Source organism: Rana temporaria, chromosome 5, assembly GCF_905171775.1.
Source record: "Rana temporaria chromosome 5, aRanTem1.1, whole genome shotgun sequence".
Lineage (NCBI taxonomy): Eukaryota > Metazoa > Chordata > Amphibia > Anura > Ranidae > Rana > Rana temporaria.
In genome coordinates this window covers 368,364,851-368,382,937 of record NC_053493.1, presented here as the reverse complement: position 1 = coordinate 368,382,937, position 18,087 = coordinate 368,364,851, and the positions used below count along the sequence as shown (strand labels likewise).

At 43.8% G+C, this 18,087-nt stretch overlaps 1 protein-coding gene across 1 annotated transcript in view; it reads left to right on the top strand.

Moving 5' to 3' along the window:
- The first annotated feature begins 945 nt into the window (after positions 1-945).
- The window catches only part of NCALD (neurocalcin delta), a 135,468-nt gene continuing 118,326 nt past the window's right edge, over positions 946-18,087 (top strand). Inside the window, exon 1 of the mRNA XM_040354796.1 lies at positions 946-1,092. The gene's annotated coding sequence lies outside the window, so the exon portion shown is untranslated. The remainder of the gene's footprint in view (positions 1,093-18,087) is intronic.

Below are 18,087 nucleotides of genomic sequence, written 5' to 3'. Positions count from 1 at the left end.
TAGAGGATCCCCTAGTAGAGGAGCCTCTGGTAGAAGAGCCCCCTCAGTAGAAGAGCCCCCCCAGTAGAGGATCCCCTAGTAGAGGAGCCCCTGGTAGAAGATCCCCCCAGTAAAGGATCCCCTAGTAGAGGAGCCCCTGGTAGAAGAGACCTCCCAGTAGAGGATCGCCTAGTAGAGGAGCCCCTGGTAGAAGAGACCCCCCAGTAGAGGATCCCGTGGTAGAAGAGCCCCCTCAGTAGAGGATCCCCTAATTGGGGAGTCCTCTGTAGAATAGTCCCCTTGGTAGAGGAGCCTTTCTAGTAGGATGAACCTCCCTAAGTGAAGAGCCCCCCTAAAAGAGGAGCCCCTGGTAGAGGAGCCTTCCTAGTAGAAAAGCCTAAAAGATGAGCCCCTGGTAGAAGAGCCCCCTCATAGAGTAGCCCCCCTCATAGAGATTTCCCCCCTAGTAGAGGAGCCCCCCTCATAGAAGAGCCCCTCTCATAGAAGAGCCCCCCATATAGAAGAGTCCCGCCCCTCATAGAAGAGCCCCCTATATAGAAGAGCCCCTCTCATAGAAGAGCCCCCCATATAGAAGAGTCCCGCCCCTCATAGAAGAGCCCCCTCATAGAAGAGCCCCCCATATAGAAGAGTCCCCCCTCATAGAAGAGCCCCCCATATAGAAGAGTCCCCCCCTCATAGAAGAGCCCCCCTCATAGAAAAGCCCCTCTCATAGAAGAGCCCCCCTCATAGAAGAGCCCCCTCATAGTAGCGCCCCCACCCATAGAGGAGCCCTCTGATAGAAGAGCCATTCTCATAGAAGAGCCCCCCCCCCCCCATAGAGGAGCCCCCCAGCATCAGAGTATCGGGGTGTGTGTCGGATGACCCCATAGAAATCATCAGCTCTCAGCAGCCCGGAGTTGCCAGGACAACCAGGGCTCTCCCGGCTTTCATGTGGCCATGTGACAGCGGAGTTGACGTCAAGCAGAGGCAGAGCCAGTGGATGAAGTCAGCCCCGAGCAGAGTGCTGCATGCTGGAGCGGGATCGGTCTGCCTTCTCCTCTCCGTCCTCCGGAACATGGACTACTAATCTCCACCGAACACCCGTCCGAGCAGGTAACCGACAGAGCCCGGCTCTATACACACCCACCGGGCCGGTACACCGGGCACACACCGGACCGCTCTGCAAACTCTCCCTCCTTTATTCATTGCTTCTAGAAGAAAATAAGGCCAGCAACCAATCAGAAGACAGCTCCCAGTGTTCATGCATCTCTAAGCAGATAAAAGCTGCAATCTGATTGGTTCCTGCACTTTGTACTGCAGCACTTCTCCAGCTTGCATTGCTGACAGTTCTATGTAATGGATTCCAGCCTGGAGATCCATACGGTGCAGAGAAGAGCAGCGGGGGATGTATTCAGATCTCAAGTGAAGAAAAATTCGAGAGAAGTAAAGTGAAAGTATTTGGAGTGTAGATAGATGTGGGTGGAATGTGAGAGATCTGTGATGCAATCTGCTGCTCCTTCCATCCTCTGGGCTGAGCCTCATCCGCTGCACATCAGCTGTTGCGCACCAAGCGTAGCACTTAAAGGGCATGTCCACTACTTAAAGTGCATGTCCACTATTTGCTTATTATAGGGCAGTGAAGGGATAAAGTTTGTAGATAGTGTCCTCTGTTTATAAATATTATTATTCTGTGTTTGTAGTTAGTGTTCTCCATGTAGGATCCCTCTGTGTGCCCAGGGAGGAATGCTCACATTTTGCTTGACACTGGGGGAGTGTCCGCCACTAGCCCTCCATTGTCTATGGAATGATTGCACAGCATTCCGCACGTCTTTCTTTTCCCAATGGAGAGGAAAAAATGTCCTACTGGGTATGGTGGAGACACCAGGGCTCTGTGTATGGAAAGGCATGGCATGGCTTGTATTGGTGGAGCTGCTAACGAAAAGCCTGATGTATAGAGTGCCAGAGAGCGGAAAAGGAGCACTTTATTAATATTATTATAATAATACGCAATTTAAATGGAGCCAACAGTTTGCACAGTTCTTTACAAAGTACTGGGAGACAGAAGAGATATCGTAATTAGTTACGTAGGTTGTAAAAAGATACAAGTCCATCTAGATGAACCAATTCAATACAAGAGGGGTTGGTCTTATGAGCTTACAATCTAAAAGAGAGGGGCAGGTGATGTGCTTAGTAGTAGTTATTATTATTATATGAGATGTGTATAGAGCAAACAGTTTGCTCAGTGCTTTACAAGGTAAAGGGAGACAGTACAGTTACATAGGTTGAAAAAAAAGTCCTAATTTGACCAATGACATTCAATACAAGAGGGTTTGAGGGTCTTGCTTGTCTGAGCTTATATCTAAAAGAGAGAGAGGGGCAAGTGATGCATGAGATTTGTTATTTTTTGTATTCTTAAAGTGGAGGTTCACCTGAAAACGTAATTTTTAACCTTAGATTGAGGCTCATTTTGTGAAGGGGAATCGGGTAGTTTTTTTAAAATCGAAGCAGTACTTACCGTTTTAGAGAGCGATCTTCTGCGCCGCTTCCGGGTATGGGCTGCGGGACTGGGCGTTCCTATTTGATTGACAGGCTTCCGACGGTCGCATCTATCGCGTCACGATTTTCCGAAAGTAGCCGAACGTCGGTGCGCAGGCGCCGTATAGAGCCGCATCGACGTTTGGCTACTTTCGGCTACTCGTGACGCGATGTATGCGACCGTCGGAAGCCTGTCAATCAAATAGGAACGCCCAGTCCCGAAGACCATACACGGAAGCGGCAGAGAAGATGTATCTATAAAACGGTAAGTACTGCTTCGAATTTTAAAAAAACTAGACGATTCCCCTTCACAAAACGAGCCTCAATCTAATGTTAAAAATTGTTTTAAGGGAGACAGTACAGTTACAATACATAGTTAGGTAGGTTGAAAAAAGATACAAGTCCTAATTTGACCAATGACATTCAATACAAGAGGGTTTGAGGGTCTTGCTTGTCTGAGCTTCTATCTAAAAGAGAGAGAGGGGCAAGTGATGCATGAGATTTGTTATTTTTTGTATTCTTAATATTATTATTATTATTATTATTATAGGAGATGTGTATAGAGCCAACGGTTGCTCAGTGCGTTACAAAGTAAAGGGAGATTGTACAGTTACAATACATAGTTACATAGGTTGAAAAAATATACAAATCCATCTAATTCAACCAATTACATTTAATATAAAAGGGTTTGGACGGTCTTGCTCATATGAGCTTGCAATCTAAAAGAGAGGGGCAAGTGATATATGTGCTTTGTTGTTTTTATTATTATTATTATTTTTATAGGAGATGTGTATAGAGCCTACAGTTTGCACTGTGCTTCACAAGGTAAAGAGAGACCATAGAGTTACAATACATAGTTACATAGGTTAAAAAAAAAATACAAATCCATCTAGTTCAACCTTGCATTCAATACAAGAGAGTTTGGAGGGTCTCGCTCATATGAGCTTACAATCCTAAAAGGGATGGGCAAGTGGTACATGTGCTTTGTTGTTGTTGTAGTAGTAGTTGTTGTTGTTGTTATTGTTTTTCTTATTATAGGGGATTTGTATAGAGCCAACAGTTTGCATAGTGCTTTACAAGGTAAAGGGAGATTGTACAGATACAATACATAGTTACATAGGTTGAAAAAAAAGATACAAGTCCAACTAGTTCAACCAATTACATTCAATACAAGAGGGTTTGGAGGTCTTGCTCATATGAGCTTACAATCTAATAGAGGGGCAAGTTATACTGTACATGTGCTTTGTTGTTTTTATTATATGAGATGTGTATAGAGCCAACCGTTGTCTCACTGCTTTGCAAAGTAAAGGGAGATTGTACAGTTACAATACATAGTTACATAGGTTGAAAAAAGATACAAGTCCATCTAGTTCAATCAAATACATTCAATACAAGAGGGTTTGGAGGGTCTTGCTCATATGAGCTTACAATCTAATAGGGATGGCAAGTGATACAGGCACTTTGTTATTATTATAGGGGATTTGTATAGAGCCAACAGTTTGCATAGTGCTTTATAAGGTAAAGGGAAATTGTACAGATACAATACATAGTTACATAGGTTGGAGGGTCTCACTTGTCTGAGTTTACAATCTAAAAAGAGTGGCAATTGATACAGGCGCTTTAGTATTATTATTATTATTATTATTATTATTACAAATCAGGATTTAAATAGAGCCAGCAGTTTGCACAGTGCTTAGTAATGGGAGGCCGTACTAATACAATAAATAGCTACTGTACATAGTTAGGTTGAAGAAAAGATACAAGTCAATCTAAATCTAGTTCAAACTAATAGATTCAATGCAAGAGGGCTTGGAGGGTCTCATTCATATGAGCCTACAATCTAAAAGGAAGGGGCAAGTGATACACGTGCTTTATTATTATTATTATTATTATTATTATTATTATTATTATTGTTATTACTATTATTAAAGTTGTTTTTACTATTATGATAGTATTATTACAATACCAGCAGTTTGCACAATGCTTTGCAAAGTAAAGGGAGACAATCTAAATGGAAGGGACAAATTATAACATGCTTTTATTATTATTATTATTATTATTATTATTATTATTATTATTATTATTAATAAAGTTGTTTTTACTATTATGATAGTATTATTACAATACAGGATTTAAATAGAGCCAGCAGTTTGCACAATGCTTTGCAAAGTAAAGGGAGACAATCTAAATGGAAGGGGCAATAACGTGCTTTATTATTATTATTATTATTATTAATGTTGTTTTTACTATTATGATAGTATTATTACAATACAGGAATTAAATAGAGCCAGCAGTTTGCACAATGCTTTGCAAAGTAAAGGGAGACAATCTAAATGGAAGGGGCAATAACGTGCTTTATTATTATTATTATTATTATTAATGTTGTTTTTACTATTATGATAGTATTATTACAATACAGGAATTAAATAGAGCCAACAGGTTGCACAATGCATTTCAAAGTAAAGGCAGACAGTGCTGATACAACACATACTGTAGTTAAATAGTTGGGTTGAAAGAAGCTACAAGTCCAATCATTTCAACCAATTCAATTCAATAGCAGAGGATTAGGAGGGCTCTGTTCATAAGAGCTTGCAATCTGAAAGGGACAGGCAAGTAATACAAAAGGTAATAGCTGTAGGGGGATGGGGAAAATAAAAGTTGAGTATTTAGGTGGAGGAGGAGGGATAGGCTTTCCTGAAGAGATGAGTGTTCAGGGATCTCTTTCTTATATAATATACTGTATGTGTCCAGGGATCACCCTGGTATGTAATATAAGATAGCGCCAGTGGGCATATATTGCATCCATCTGCCAGGCTGTGCCAATCTTTGTGTACAGGATACTTAAATTCTAATGACTTTTTCTGCAGTCCACTACTGACTATAGGAAATGCCAGAATGTAGGAATAATGATCTAGGGACATTTAGCAGTTAAACTAAAGTTTATGGTAATGATAATATTGTTTAGAGGATCCCAGGACTGTATATGTTGAGCCTTGGAATGCGTCACGTGATTGCCGAACCCGTTGTGATCTATTCTTCTTATATATGTTTATATATTTGTTATAAAATATATGTGTGTATTATGTGATATCTATCTATCTATCCTATCTATCTATCCTATCTATCTATCTATCCTATCTATCTATCCTATCTATCTATCCTATCTATCTATCCTATCTATCTATTCTATCTATCTATCCTATCTATCTATCCTATCTATCTATCCTATCTATCTATTCTATCTATCTATCCTATCTATCTATCCATCTATCTATCTATCTATCTATCTATCTATCTATCTATCTATCTATCTATCTATCTAACATATATATATATATATATATATATATATATATATATATATAATTTTTTAATTTACATTTTATATATACTATTTATTTTTTTCATATAAGAGATTGTAAAATGACCCCGTCCTGCATATTAGGTTTCTAATAATATTCTTACTGATACACATTTCATTTTTTTATTTCATCCAATTGATCTGCAAAAATCAATAACTTCTCTTCCAAGTGATTTTAGACTCCCTTTCGATCAGATTCAATCAAATCTTAACTATCGCTCGAAATGCACTTCCTTGTATGTGGCATATCGATCAAATGGGTTGTCGACTATAGATCGATTATTCCAATCAGATTGGAAAATAAATCAATCATTTTGTCGAAACGTGTATGGCCACCATTAGAGGAAACATTATGGTGAATTGTAAACCAACAACACGCCTGCTACAATATTGTTACATGTAATGAAACATTTATTCCGACCCGCTACTGATATATAAAGCCTAAGATTGCATTGTTCCTTATGTGACTCCACACACATCCAGATCCGATCATTACATGTGCAGACAATTTCGAATTGGATTGAGACTTTAGCTTCTCATTCACACCCTGCCTGTTGAGCTGTGTTGATCTACATAGGGAAATGCAGGCTAAATAAAAGGGCACAGAAAACAATTGCTGCTTTTTTTTTTTTTTTTTTTTTTTACAAGGGGGACGAAAGGGAAACCCACAGGTGTGATCGGGTCCCATTGAAAATAATGGCGATCCACTTGTCATGCGTCGTTGCTCATATAGTTACACAGGTGTGAACAGGGATTATATCAGAGTATAACAAACAATAGAGTTGTACTGAAATCCAGAGATAGTTCCAGGGAGAGAAATCTCCAAATATCCCCGGAAATCAGAGCCTTCCACAGACTCCCAGAGCAGAAGATGAATAGCGCCACTACTGAAGATCAATGACCTGCGTTTCCATAGAACACCCTCATATTACATGTAAGTAAACAATCGCAATGTTTATCTTCGCATTGCAGCGACATGATGGAAGCAGGCAGATCTTGGACATAGGAAATGTAAAATTAGAATACATCCGTAGGAAAGGAATCTGGTGAAAACGTTAAACGTTCCTTGTGCTCGTTTATTCTACGGAGTTTAGATTGCTTACTACTACTGTCAGGGACTTCTGCTTTTTAAGGGACCTTTCACCTGAAAGCCTGTTTAGCTATGAGCAAGCTCATTCATTTTCCTTAGGTCATGTAAACACAATTGATCTTCGTAATTAAGTTACAATTCTTATATGCCCCCGGCAAGATTGTTCATTGAGAACCCTGTGCATGACAGGTCAGATTTGTATCTACTATATGTCTGCAGGCAATATTGATTATATATCAGTGGAGCTGATCTGTGATTGGTTGGGATAGGGTGATAATCATCTTGTTGGTTACAATTCAGGGTAGCAGTCCTGCTCCTAGATTATTATTTTTTTCCTCCCAGATAAATGATGCTACACTCTCTTTTTCCTCTTCCTCTCTTTTTGAGTTTCAGCTTATTTATATTTGTCTAGATTCAGGTACGTTGCTGCAACTTTGCGGCGGCGTAGCTTAAGGCATTTAAGCTACGCCGCCGTAAGTTAGCGAGGCAAGTACATGATTCACAATGTACTTGCCTGCTATGTTACGGCGGCGTAGCCTAAAGCGGGCGGGTGTAAGGGCGCCGAATTCAAATGTGTTAAAGGGGGGTGTGTTTTATGTTAATAAAGCTTGACCTTACGTTTTTGGCGTTTTTTTTTATACTGCGCATGCGGCGGGCGCCTACATTTCCCAGTGTGCATTGCGGCTAAGTACGCCGCACGGGCCTATTGATTTTGATGTGGACGTAAATCCCGATTCACGGACGACTTACGCAAACGACGTAAACATTTCGAATTTCGACGTGGAAACGGCGGCCATACTTAACATTACATTAGGGCTAAGCTCTAATTTTAGGCGGCCTATCTCTAACGTAAACGGAGTAAAAGTACTGCGTCGGCCAGGCGTACGTTCGTGAATCGGCGTATCTACTCATTTACATATTCTACGCCGACCGCAATGGAAGCGCCACCTAGCGGCCATTCGAAATATTGCAATCTAAGATAGGACGGCGCAAGCCGTCGTATCTTAGATATGTTTAAGCGTATCTCTGTTTGAGAATACACTTAAACATAAGTCGGCGTAGATTCTGAGTTAGGTCGGCTTATCTACTGATAAGCCGGCCTAACTCTTACTGAATCTACCTAATAGAATCTGCCTTTAGGCTAAACCACTTCCTATTAGTAGACACACAGGGGTGTTATTAATCCTTTAATGGCAACCCCATGCATCAAAAATTGCAGAACATTTTTGGGTGCAGGAACCCACATGGTGCTACAGTACTATGCTGTTCTGTGCAGCCACCCTGCAGGTGCATTTTGGAAAAAACATCATGGGTTCCCCCCCCCCCCCCCCCCGTGTTTCCTGCAGGTACAGCAAGGCCATTAAAATGGTGAAATCCCCAACCAGGGACGCAACACGTAAGGGCACGTTTTAAGGAAGTGACATCATCCCATCCATCAGCTCGACTGTGGCGAGCTAGCGGAGGTTCTCTTACTAGTCACCAGTTAGCCTAAGCCTTATGCCGCGTACACACAACCGTTTTTCGGGTTGTAAAAAAAATTGTTAATGTCTGTGGGCTACAGAGCATTTTTCGGGTTCTGAAAAACGGGCACATTTTTTTTCTAACATGCTCTATTTTTTTTACGACATTTTTAACATGGTCGTTTTTAGGGTTGTAAAAAATGATCGTGTGTGGGCTTTAATGACGTGAAAAACCCACGCATGTTCAGAAGCAAGTTATGAGACGAAGCGCTCGTTCTGGTAAAACTAGCGTTCGTAATGGAGATAGCACATTCATCACGCTGTAACAGACAGAAAAGCGCGAATCGTCTTTTACTAACAGGAAATCCCAAAGGGTAGCGTCATCCGAATGGAACTTCCCCTTTATAGTGCCGTCGTACGTGTTGTACGTCACCGCGCTTTGCTAGAGCATTTTTTTTTCACGATCGTGTGTAGGCAAGGGCGTTTTAATGATCAAGTTGAAAAAAACGTTGTTTTTTCTAGAGCCTGAAAAACGTTGTTTTTTACAACACGAAAACCGGTCGTGTGTACGCGGCATCAGAGAAAGCTTCAGTGATTTTTATTTTCTTATTACAGAAAATATGTTGCTTATTAGATGGAACATAGCTGTTGTATGATTCAGCCAAGAAAAGTTCCCTTGGGGTTCATTCACACCAGGGTGATCTGAGTTTATCAATGCAAAGAGAAAAGAATTGCTGTCTGTATTGAGGAAGAATGTAGGCATGCTGAAACGCACAAGAAAGCCTTACAATGGCACTTGTAGAGTGACATACACTTGTGAGTTGCGTGTAAGGCCTCCGTCACACGGGTGTACTTTACAGCGGCCCGAAACCCTGAGGCCGAGTTCACACATGCTGTGGTCGCGGCTTGCAGCAGGGGTCCGGTGCGTCCCTGTTCTCTGTTTCAGGGGCCAATCCGGTCCCAACTTTTGCCTGAATTCGGACCTAAAACAGAGCCAAACACACACACACACACACACACACACACACACACACACACACACACACACACACACACACGACCGTTTTCCAGTGCGGACCGCGGCCGTTCGGAGCTGTGTAAACTGGCCATTGAAAGCCAGTCACAGTCTCCTGTTATGTGCTATTGATGCAGGGAAACCCACATCCAATTCCCAATAGTGTGAACCCAGCTTAAAGTGGTTGTAAACCCACTATTTGGACTTTTACCTACAGGTAAGCCTATAATAAGGCTTACCTGTAGGTAAGGAGAATATCTCCTAAACCTGCACGGTTTAGGAGATATTCCCCCCGCAATGCGGGCGGCGCATGCGCAGGGGGGAATCCACGGCTGAAGGACCGGCATCCGCCGGACCCAGCCGATTTTAAATCTCCCGCGCGCACGCGCGGGAGTGACGTCATCGCCGCTCCAGCGAATCACAGCGCTGGAGCGGCGATACCCGGAAGACACGCCGGAGCAAGATGACATCCTGCTCGGCGTGGACCAGGTAAGTGGTACACACCTCGTTCCGAGGTAAGTATTTCATAATAGGCTAGTATGCGGTGCATACTAGCCTATTATGCCTTTTGCATTGCAGGTTTGGGAAAAAAAAAAAAAGTTTATGCGGTTTACAACCGCTTTAAAGAGGAACTGCAGTCTGCTCACATAATTTGTAATAAAAACATCTTTGCCATTCTGAAGCTTCCCTCCAACCACTTTGCATATTATCTTATATGTACTGTGATTCTGTACTTGCCAAATATGCTGCAGAAATCTCCCTCCACAGAGTCCGGCTGCAATCATTTTAACTGTGGGCAGTTGAAAGCTGCTGCCTGTTCACTTCCTGGATTTACACAGAGCCACACTCTCATTGGCCCTCTTATGACTCATCCCCCCCCCCCTCCCTTCCTGGTAAACTCCAATGAGAGTGATAGAGAGAGCTGTGCATGATGTCATGAGCCTAGGCTTTTTAGCGGACAAGAAACAGGAAGTGGGCTGTATAGGGTATTTACTGGCAGAAAAATAAATATTACTATCCAAAGTTAAAACAACAACAAGGGCAGAAGATTTAATAGATGGAAAGATGAAAAAACGACACAAGGTCCGCTTTAAGGTTTTTCACCTTAACGCATTCTATGCATTTAGGTGAAAAAACTTCTGACACTGACCGGCCCCCTAGCCCCCTGTTTTATTCACCTGAGCCCGTTCGTCCCTTGGCGGAGACGTGATGTACCTCTCTGTCCGGGGTTCTCAGGTCTTGATTGGATAGATGGCCAGCCATTGGCTCCCGCTGCTGTCAATCAAATCCAATGACGCAGGATTACAACCCCTTTAAGGTCAAAAACCTTCTGTGCTGCAGCTCCCCCAAGACCCCTCCCCCCATTTTTCTTACCTGAACCCGATCTGATCCACCGATATGCACAAGCACAGCAGCTCCCGCCACTGTCTCTTTTCTCATTGGACAGATTGATAGCAGCGGGAGCCATGCTCTCTATCTGCTGTCAATCTAATCCGAGTCCCGCTGTCTGTGTCAATGGATGCAGCATGAAAAGCGGCTTTCCATGGGGGCACTCGGTGAAGAAGAGGAGCCTAGAGCAACTGCGGGGGACCCTCAGAAGAAGAGGATTGGGGCTTCCCTGTGCAAAAGCATTGCACAGAGCAGATAAGTATAGATATGTTTTGTTGTTGTAATACAAAACAAAAAAGCTTTAGAACCACTTTAACATAGTTCTAAACCCTTACATATACTTAGTGAAGTGACTTTCCTCAGGTGATACACAGATGTAAAACAGATCCCCCTAGACAAGTTGTACCTGTTTATCTGCTGTCTTCTCTGCTCTACATCTGTTCAAAGTCCAGAATTTATAAAGCTTGTCTGAGTAGTGGGGGGAAAAAAAGGGTATGGAGATCTGAAGTTACACTCTGCAGAGGAGAGCTCTGAGAGCTGATTGGAGGGAAGGAACACCCCCCCCCCCCTTCACACAGGAACAGAGCTGAAGCTGTCAATCAGCTGGAGCTCCCTCCCCTGTCACCATTTCCCTCTTGGTGTCAGGAAAACTCATTAGAAGTGATTTATGCTGCTAGTAGAGGAACGAAGCAGCAGATAGAAATTACACTTAGTGCTCTTAACGGAGACAAGTACCCACTATATAGGGATATGCTTTGTTCATATTTCATGTCTGAGGTTAACAACCACTTTAAGTGCACATCCTTGTGAGTGCCTTGTTTGCCCTCACAGGGATGCACAGATATTCCGTAGACACCTATGGGGCCCTCACACAGTGGTACGCTGTAGCACACCCATGTGTTGGAGGCAATAAAGTTAAAGGGGTTGTAAAGGTACAATTTTTATTTTTTTTCCCCTAAATAGCTTCCTTTACCTCAGTGCAGTCCTCCTTCACTTACCTCATTCTTCCATTTTGCTTTTAAATGTCCTTATTTCTTCTGAGAAATCCTCACTTCCTGTTCTTCTGTCTGTAACTCCACACAGTAATGCGAGGCTTTCTCCCTGGTGTGGAGTGTCGTGATCGCCCCCTCCCTTGGACTACAGGAGAGTCAGGACGCTCTCTACGTTGCAGAAAGAGAAAGAAGCTGTGTGTTAATAGGCGTCCTGACTTTCCTGTAGTCCAAGGGAGGGGGCGAGCACGACACTCCACACCAGGGAGAAAGCCTCGCATTACTGTGTGGAGTTACAGACAGAAGAACAGGATTTCTCAGAAGAAATAAGGACATTTAAAAGCAAAATTGAAGGATGAGGTAAGTGAAAGAGGACTGCACTGAGGTAAAGGAAGCTATTTAGGAAAAAAAATTGTACCTTTACAACCCTTTTAAAAAGAAACCCTGCAATGCGTTGTAAGACCAATGGGAAAGTAGACGGTAAATAAATAAAACACTCTTAAAAAAACTTAAAATAGAAAAAACGACAGCAGACACTCATTGGATATTAAAGGCCGCGGATGTTTATTATTGGTTTAAATAAATAAATAAATAGATAAATAAATAACTAGTGGGTAAACAATAAATTAAGATAGTAATAAATATATAAATAAACTTTAGCAAGCCTAGCCACTACGGCTCAGGCTGCAAACAAAATTACCCAACTCCAACTTAAAGCGGATGTGTAAAGCGCTGCGCAAACTGTTGGCGCTATATAAATCCTGTATAATAATAATAATAATAATAATAATGTGCCACTAAAAAAATATATTAAAAGCCAGCAGCTACAAATACTGCAGCTGCTGACTTTTAATATAAGGACACTTACCTGTCCTGGAGTCCAGCGCCGTCCGCAGCAGATGACGAGCGATCGCTCGTCACTCTGCTGCTCCCCCCTCCATTCACGGTGAGGGAACCAGGAAGTGAAGCGCTCAGGCTTCACTGCCCGGTTCCCTACGGTGCATGCGCGAGTCGCGCTGCGCCCGCCGATTGACTAACGCTGTGTGCTGGGAGCCGAGTGTTCCCAGCATACAACGGGGGACGGACGGGAAGCCAGGAAAAAACCCGTCCTTTGCCCGTATCGTGTGGCCGGAAGTGGGTGCAAATACCTGTCTGTAGACAGGTATCTGCACCCCCCTCCCCCCTGAAAGGTGTCAAATGTGACACCGGAGGGGGGGCGGGTGCCGATCAGCGCGACTTCACTTTAGGGTGGAGATCCGCTTTAAACAATGCACTTGAACAAAAACAGCATGAGCATAAGTTCTTCAACTTCTTTTTTTTTTATTTACTTTATTTATTATAAAATATAAACTTATATTTAAAACTTGTCTCCCTCTGCAAAACACAAAGGTGACCCAACCACATAATAACAGCTGCGACATAAAAAACAAGGGGAGGGGGGGGACACCACAGTTCTTCTGTCCTCTGAGGCAACTGAGCTCCTACACCTACGGAACCCTCTTTATATAGCCCCAGACTCAGGCCAGTTCTGGCTAGTTTGAACACACTTTGCGCGGGCTTTCCCTGCGGCTACAGAGATGACCTGCCTAACTGGTTCTAACCTGTCATTTTGAGCGGGCTTTCACAGGTCACAGAGAGGTCACTACCTTTTTCCCCTCAGACCTGTGAGCCCGCCTAAATCATCCCCCTAAGAGCGCCAGGCTCCAAGGGGGAACCTAAACCCTGTCCTCCCGCCACTTTCCCATGAGGAAAAGGGGGGCTAGAGGCTGCCATTCCCCTTGTCCTTTCATTGTAGCATGCAACCATACCACACGGCAGTGCGTGTTACACACCATCGCATGCGCCTGCTGGTGTAACATATCCCTCATAAGGGATGTAGGTAATCTGTTACTTGCATTGATTGCATACATTTCTCCACATATTATTTCTCTGTCTTGGTCTGAGAACACAGCCATGTCAGTACTCATGGCTGAAAAATATATCTGCGCAATTTAGAAACTTCTACGGCCACAGCTGAAAATGCGGGAACTCTTTAATCCTCGCCGTGTTGCACCTTGCACGTAGCCTGTATCATTGTGCTTCTAGCTGGTCTTGCAGTTTCCTGTTAAAGTAACGTTTTGTCTTATTGTGGTGACACGTGACTAATTGTGAACGCGGCTTTTCCAACCACCCTCTATCAGCGCTGCTGTGAAAATTCAACGTTTGTCATCCATCGTTTGATATATTTGTTTATATGATCATTAATTCTGACTAATTGCACATTTTTTTTTATATTTTTTTGTCGCTGAAAAGGTCATTCCGCCCTATAGTGATATTTTTTAATGATCGGAGGAATCTGATGAGCTTAATCAGCCTGTGGAGTCCTCTGGGACCAATCACACTTTTCATCCAGCATGCTCCATGAAAATGCATTGTGAATACAAATGCCAGTCTTTCCTATGTGGATGGTTCACATAGATGAGCTTTAGTTTAGTCTCCATTCACATCTAGGCGACAAAACGCCCGATGCCGGACGCTTGTGCCGCTAGAGGGGGAAATTCCCATTGCTGTCTATGGAGATGGTTCACATCTCATAGACGCCGTACGCCTGTCGCCTGAAAAAAAGTCCCGGACCCTTTTTTTCAGGCGACATTGGCGTTCGCCCATTGACAGCAATGGGAAGAATTAAAAAAAAAAAGATACACTATCCGCGGCAAAATACGCCGCGTACGTGGTGTTGCTTGTCGCGGAGATGTGAATGGAGCCTTAGTGGGAAAAGGAAGCTATAAAGCTGCGGTCTCCAAACTTTCTAAAGAAAGGGTCAGTTTGTTTATGCTTCAGACTTTAGAGGGACCGGACTGTGGCCAGTGAGAGTAGAAAATGTCCTGCCGTTGGTAATCGTGTCCCATCATTGTTGTCAGAGAGGGTAATCGTGTCCCATCATTGGTGTCAGAGAGGGTAATCGTGTCCCATCATTGGTGTCAGAGGGGGTAATGGTGTCCCATCATTGGTGTCAGAGAGGGTAATCGTGTCCCATCATTGGTGTCAGAGAGGGTAATCGTGTCCCATCATTGGTGTCAGAGAGGGTAATCGTGTCCCATCATTGTTGTCAGAGGGGGTAATGGTGTCCCATCATTGGTGTCAGAGAGGGTAATCGTGTCCCATCATTGGTGTCAGAGAGGGTAATCGTGTCCCATCATTGTTGTCAGAGGGGGTAATCGCGTCCCATTATTGGTGTCGGAGAGGGTAATCATGTCCCATTATTGGTGTCGGAGAGGGTAATCGTGTCCCATTATTGGTGTCAGAGAGGGTAATCGTGTCCCATCATTGTTGTCAGAGGGGGTAATCGCGTCCCATTATTGGTGTCAGAGAGGGTAATCATTGATCATTGAATTGAACAGGGACTGGGGCAATTTCAAAGACAGTCCGTGCAGAATAAAAAAAAAAACTGAACTTAGGGGGATGTCTTTTTTTCCTTTATCTGTGCCCCTTTCTGATGATCATGTGCTGGTCGGATCGGAGGGAATATTTCTTAAGTTTCGGGTGCATGCCCATTCAGCTCCGCTCGCATGTTCTTCCTTGGCTCAAGTCCCAGCCAACTGCCTGCCTGCTTATCTCCTTGCCTTCCCTGGTGGAGTGATCTTCCTCTGCTCCCCACCCAGTAGTAGCCGGGGGCCCCGGAGAATGAGACTTGACAGGCTGTGAGGCAGACGGCGGCGATGGGCAGAGAGACGCTGAATGCCGCCATAACTAGTAAAAAAAAAAGTACCCAGGTTTAATTTTAAAAATCTAGTCACCTTACTTTAGACATCCATGCCCCTGCTTGCTGGGCACTGGGTGCTGAAGCCATTCGCTGTGCACTCTGCTGATCAGATTCACAATTCACCTTCTCCAATCAGGGAAAGCCTTGTATTTACAAAAAATAAATAAAAGGAGGTCTTTGAATGGCAGCAGTGCTAAGCAAGCAAACCCGCCCATGGCAAATGTGCAGGGGGAACGCTCACGCTAGGCTACGCACGAGTATTTGTTTTTTGCTATCAAAGCTTGCGCTAAACCTGATTAGGGCCTGGAAGATGGCACCAATCACTGCAGTAGTGGTGACTATTGTGTGATTGTCATCTTCCCTAGGGTATGAGAGATGCATACTGTACTTCCATTGTGCCAAGCTGGACCAATAAAAGAATTCCGTTTTATTCACACTTCTTCTGATGAGATCCAATGGAATGTGGAGTCAACCAAATCTCACCAGGTGATTCTCAAACAAGTTCTCCATCGTCTCACCAGAAGGAATGTGATGTCACCCTTGTCTAGGCGCTGTGGGTGGAGCTTGGGAAAAAGGTAAATATACTAATTTTTTTTTTTTTCACTTTTGTTAATGATTTTTGCTGCATTTTGGACTGGAAGTGAGGGAGTAAGTAAAGGAGTACATCAGCTTTTGGGTTTAGGTGGAAGGTCCGCTGTAAAGTGTATATCCTCTCTTTTTTTTGTCAACAACTCTAGGTGTCAGTAAATGCGTTAAAAAGCGTCTTGCTCATGAATTGATTTTTTTCCGTCTTCATGGCTGTGCCCTTGTCTAAATCAAGGTTTTTTCCACCAGGGTTCCATGGAACTCTAGGGTTCCTCCAGAAGTTGAAGGGGTTCCTTGAGCAATTTCTGCCTCTCAAGCCTCGTACACACGCTCGGTTTTCTAGGCAAGAACCAGCAAGAAAACTGCTGGCAGAGCTTTCTTGCCGAGTATACCGAGCGTGTGTACGAGGCTTTCAAGCCTCGTACACACGGCCGAGGAACTCGACGGGCGAAACACATCGTTTTGCTCGTCGAGTTCCTTGTTGGGCTGTTGAGGAACTCGACAAGGCAAGTTTCTCCATTCCCGTTGAGGAAAAAAAAGACATGCTCTCTTTTTGGCTCGACGGGATCCTCAACAGTTTCCTCGTCGAAAAATGTACACACGACCTGTTTCCTCGGCAAAAAAAAAAAAAAAAACAGCAAGTTTCTTGCTGGGTTTTGCCGAGAAACTCGGTCGTGTGTACGAGGCCTCAGGTTTCTCGACCAGAAAACTGCCCAGAATCTAGACGAGAAAAATAGAGAACCTGCTCTCTATTTTCTCGTCTCGATTCTCAGCAGTGTCTTCCGGCCGAGAAACCCGAGCGTCTGTATACTTGTGTGGTAGCTTCCAAGGGCAGTATAGGGTGCAGCAAGATGGCGGCGACGGCATCGAATGTGACAAGCGTATGCTCGTCGTACGCGAAGATATCACCACGTTCTTGCCATTCAAAAGAACGGCGGCTCTTTTGAATAGAGTGTGTGTACACTCGGCCGGCAAGAGATTCTTGCCAAGAATCTCGTCAGGAAAAACATTTTCCTGGCGAGATTCTGGCCCGTGTGTACAGGGCGTCAGATAAGTTCCCGATGACTCCATTGATCTTTTTAGTTATCTGTAAGGGGAGAATTCTTCCCAATGACCACAAGTGTAAGGAGCATTCTTCCCACTGACCATCACATCAAATTATTTCAAGGGTTCCTCTGCGTTGAAAAGGTTCTGAAAGGATGAAAGTTTTTTTGTGCTAAAGCAGGGGTGTCCAAACTTTTTTCAAAGAGGGCCAGATTTGATTAAGTGAACATGCATTAGGGCCAACTATTTTGCCTGACATTCTTTGAACCATTAAAATTCTGTCTAAGTGTGTTCGTCCGAGCACTAATACACGGCCCAACAAGAATTCTCTTGCCTCTGTGGCTGTGTGTGGTGAAGAGATGAGCTTGGGCGTGTAGTTTGGATATACTGTATATATTTTATTTGTGGCCCCAACGAATCCCAGAGCGCTGCTTAGGACTAAGGATGAGCTTGGGCGTGTTATTTGGATATACCGTATTTATCGGCGTATAACACGCACAGGCTCACCATTGCCATGAATGCAGCCTCACCATTGCCATGAATGCAGCCTCACCATTGCCATGAATGCAGCCTTACAATTGCCATGAATGCAGCCTTACCTTTGCAACCTCACTATTGCAACCAATGCAGCCTCACATGTGCCATAAATGCAGCCTCACATGTGCCTTAAATGCAGCCTTACCATTGCCATCAGTGCAGCCTGAACGATGCCCATCTGCAGCCTCGGAGGGCAGAGGGAGGGGGCGGGACGAGTGCCGACAGATTACAAACAGGAGAATGTCTTGTTTACCCTGTGGCCTCTTTAATACAAAGTCCTGCCTCCTATGATAGACAGAACAGTCGTCCAATGGCATCCCAGGAGACGGGACTTCCAATGGAGACGCTGCTGAGTAAACAG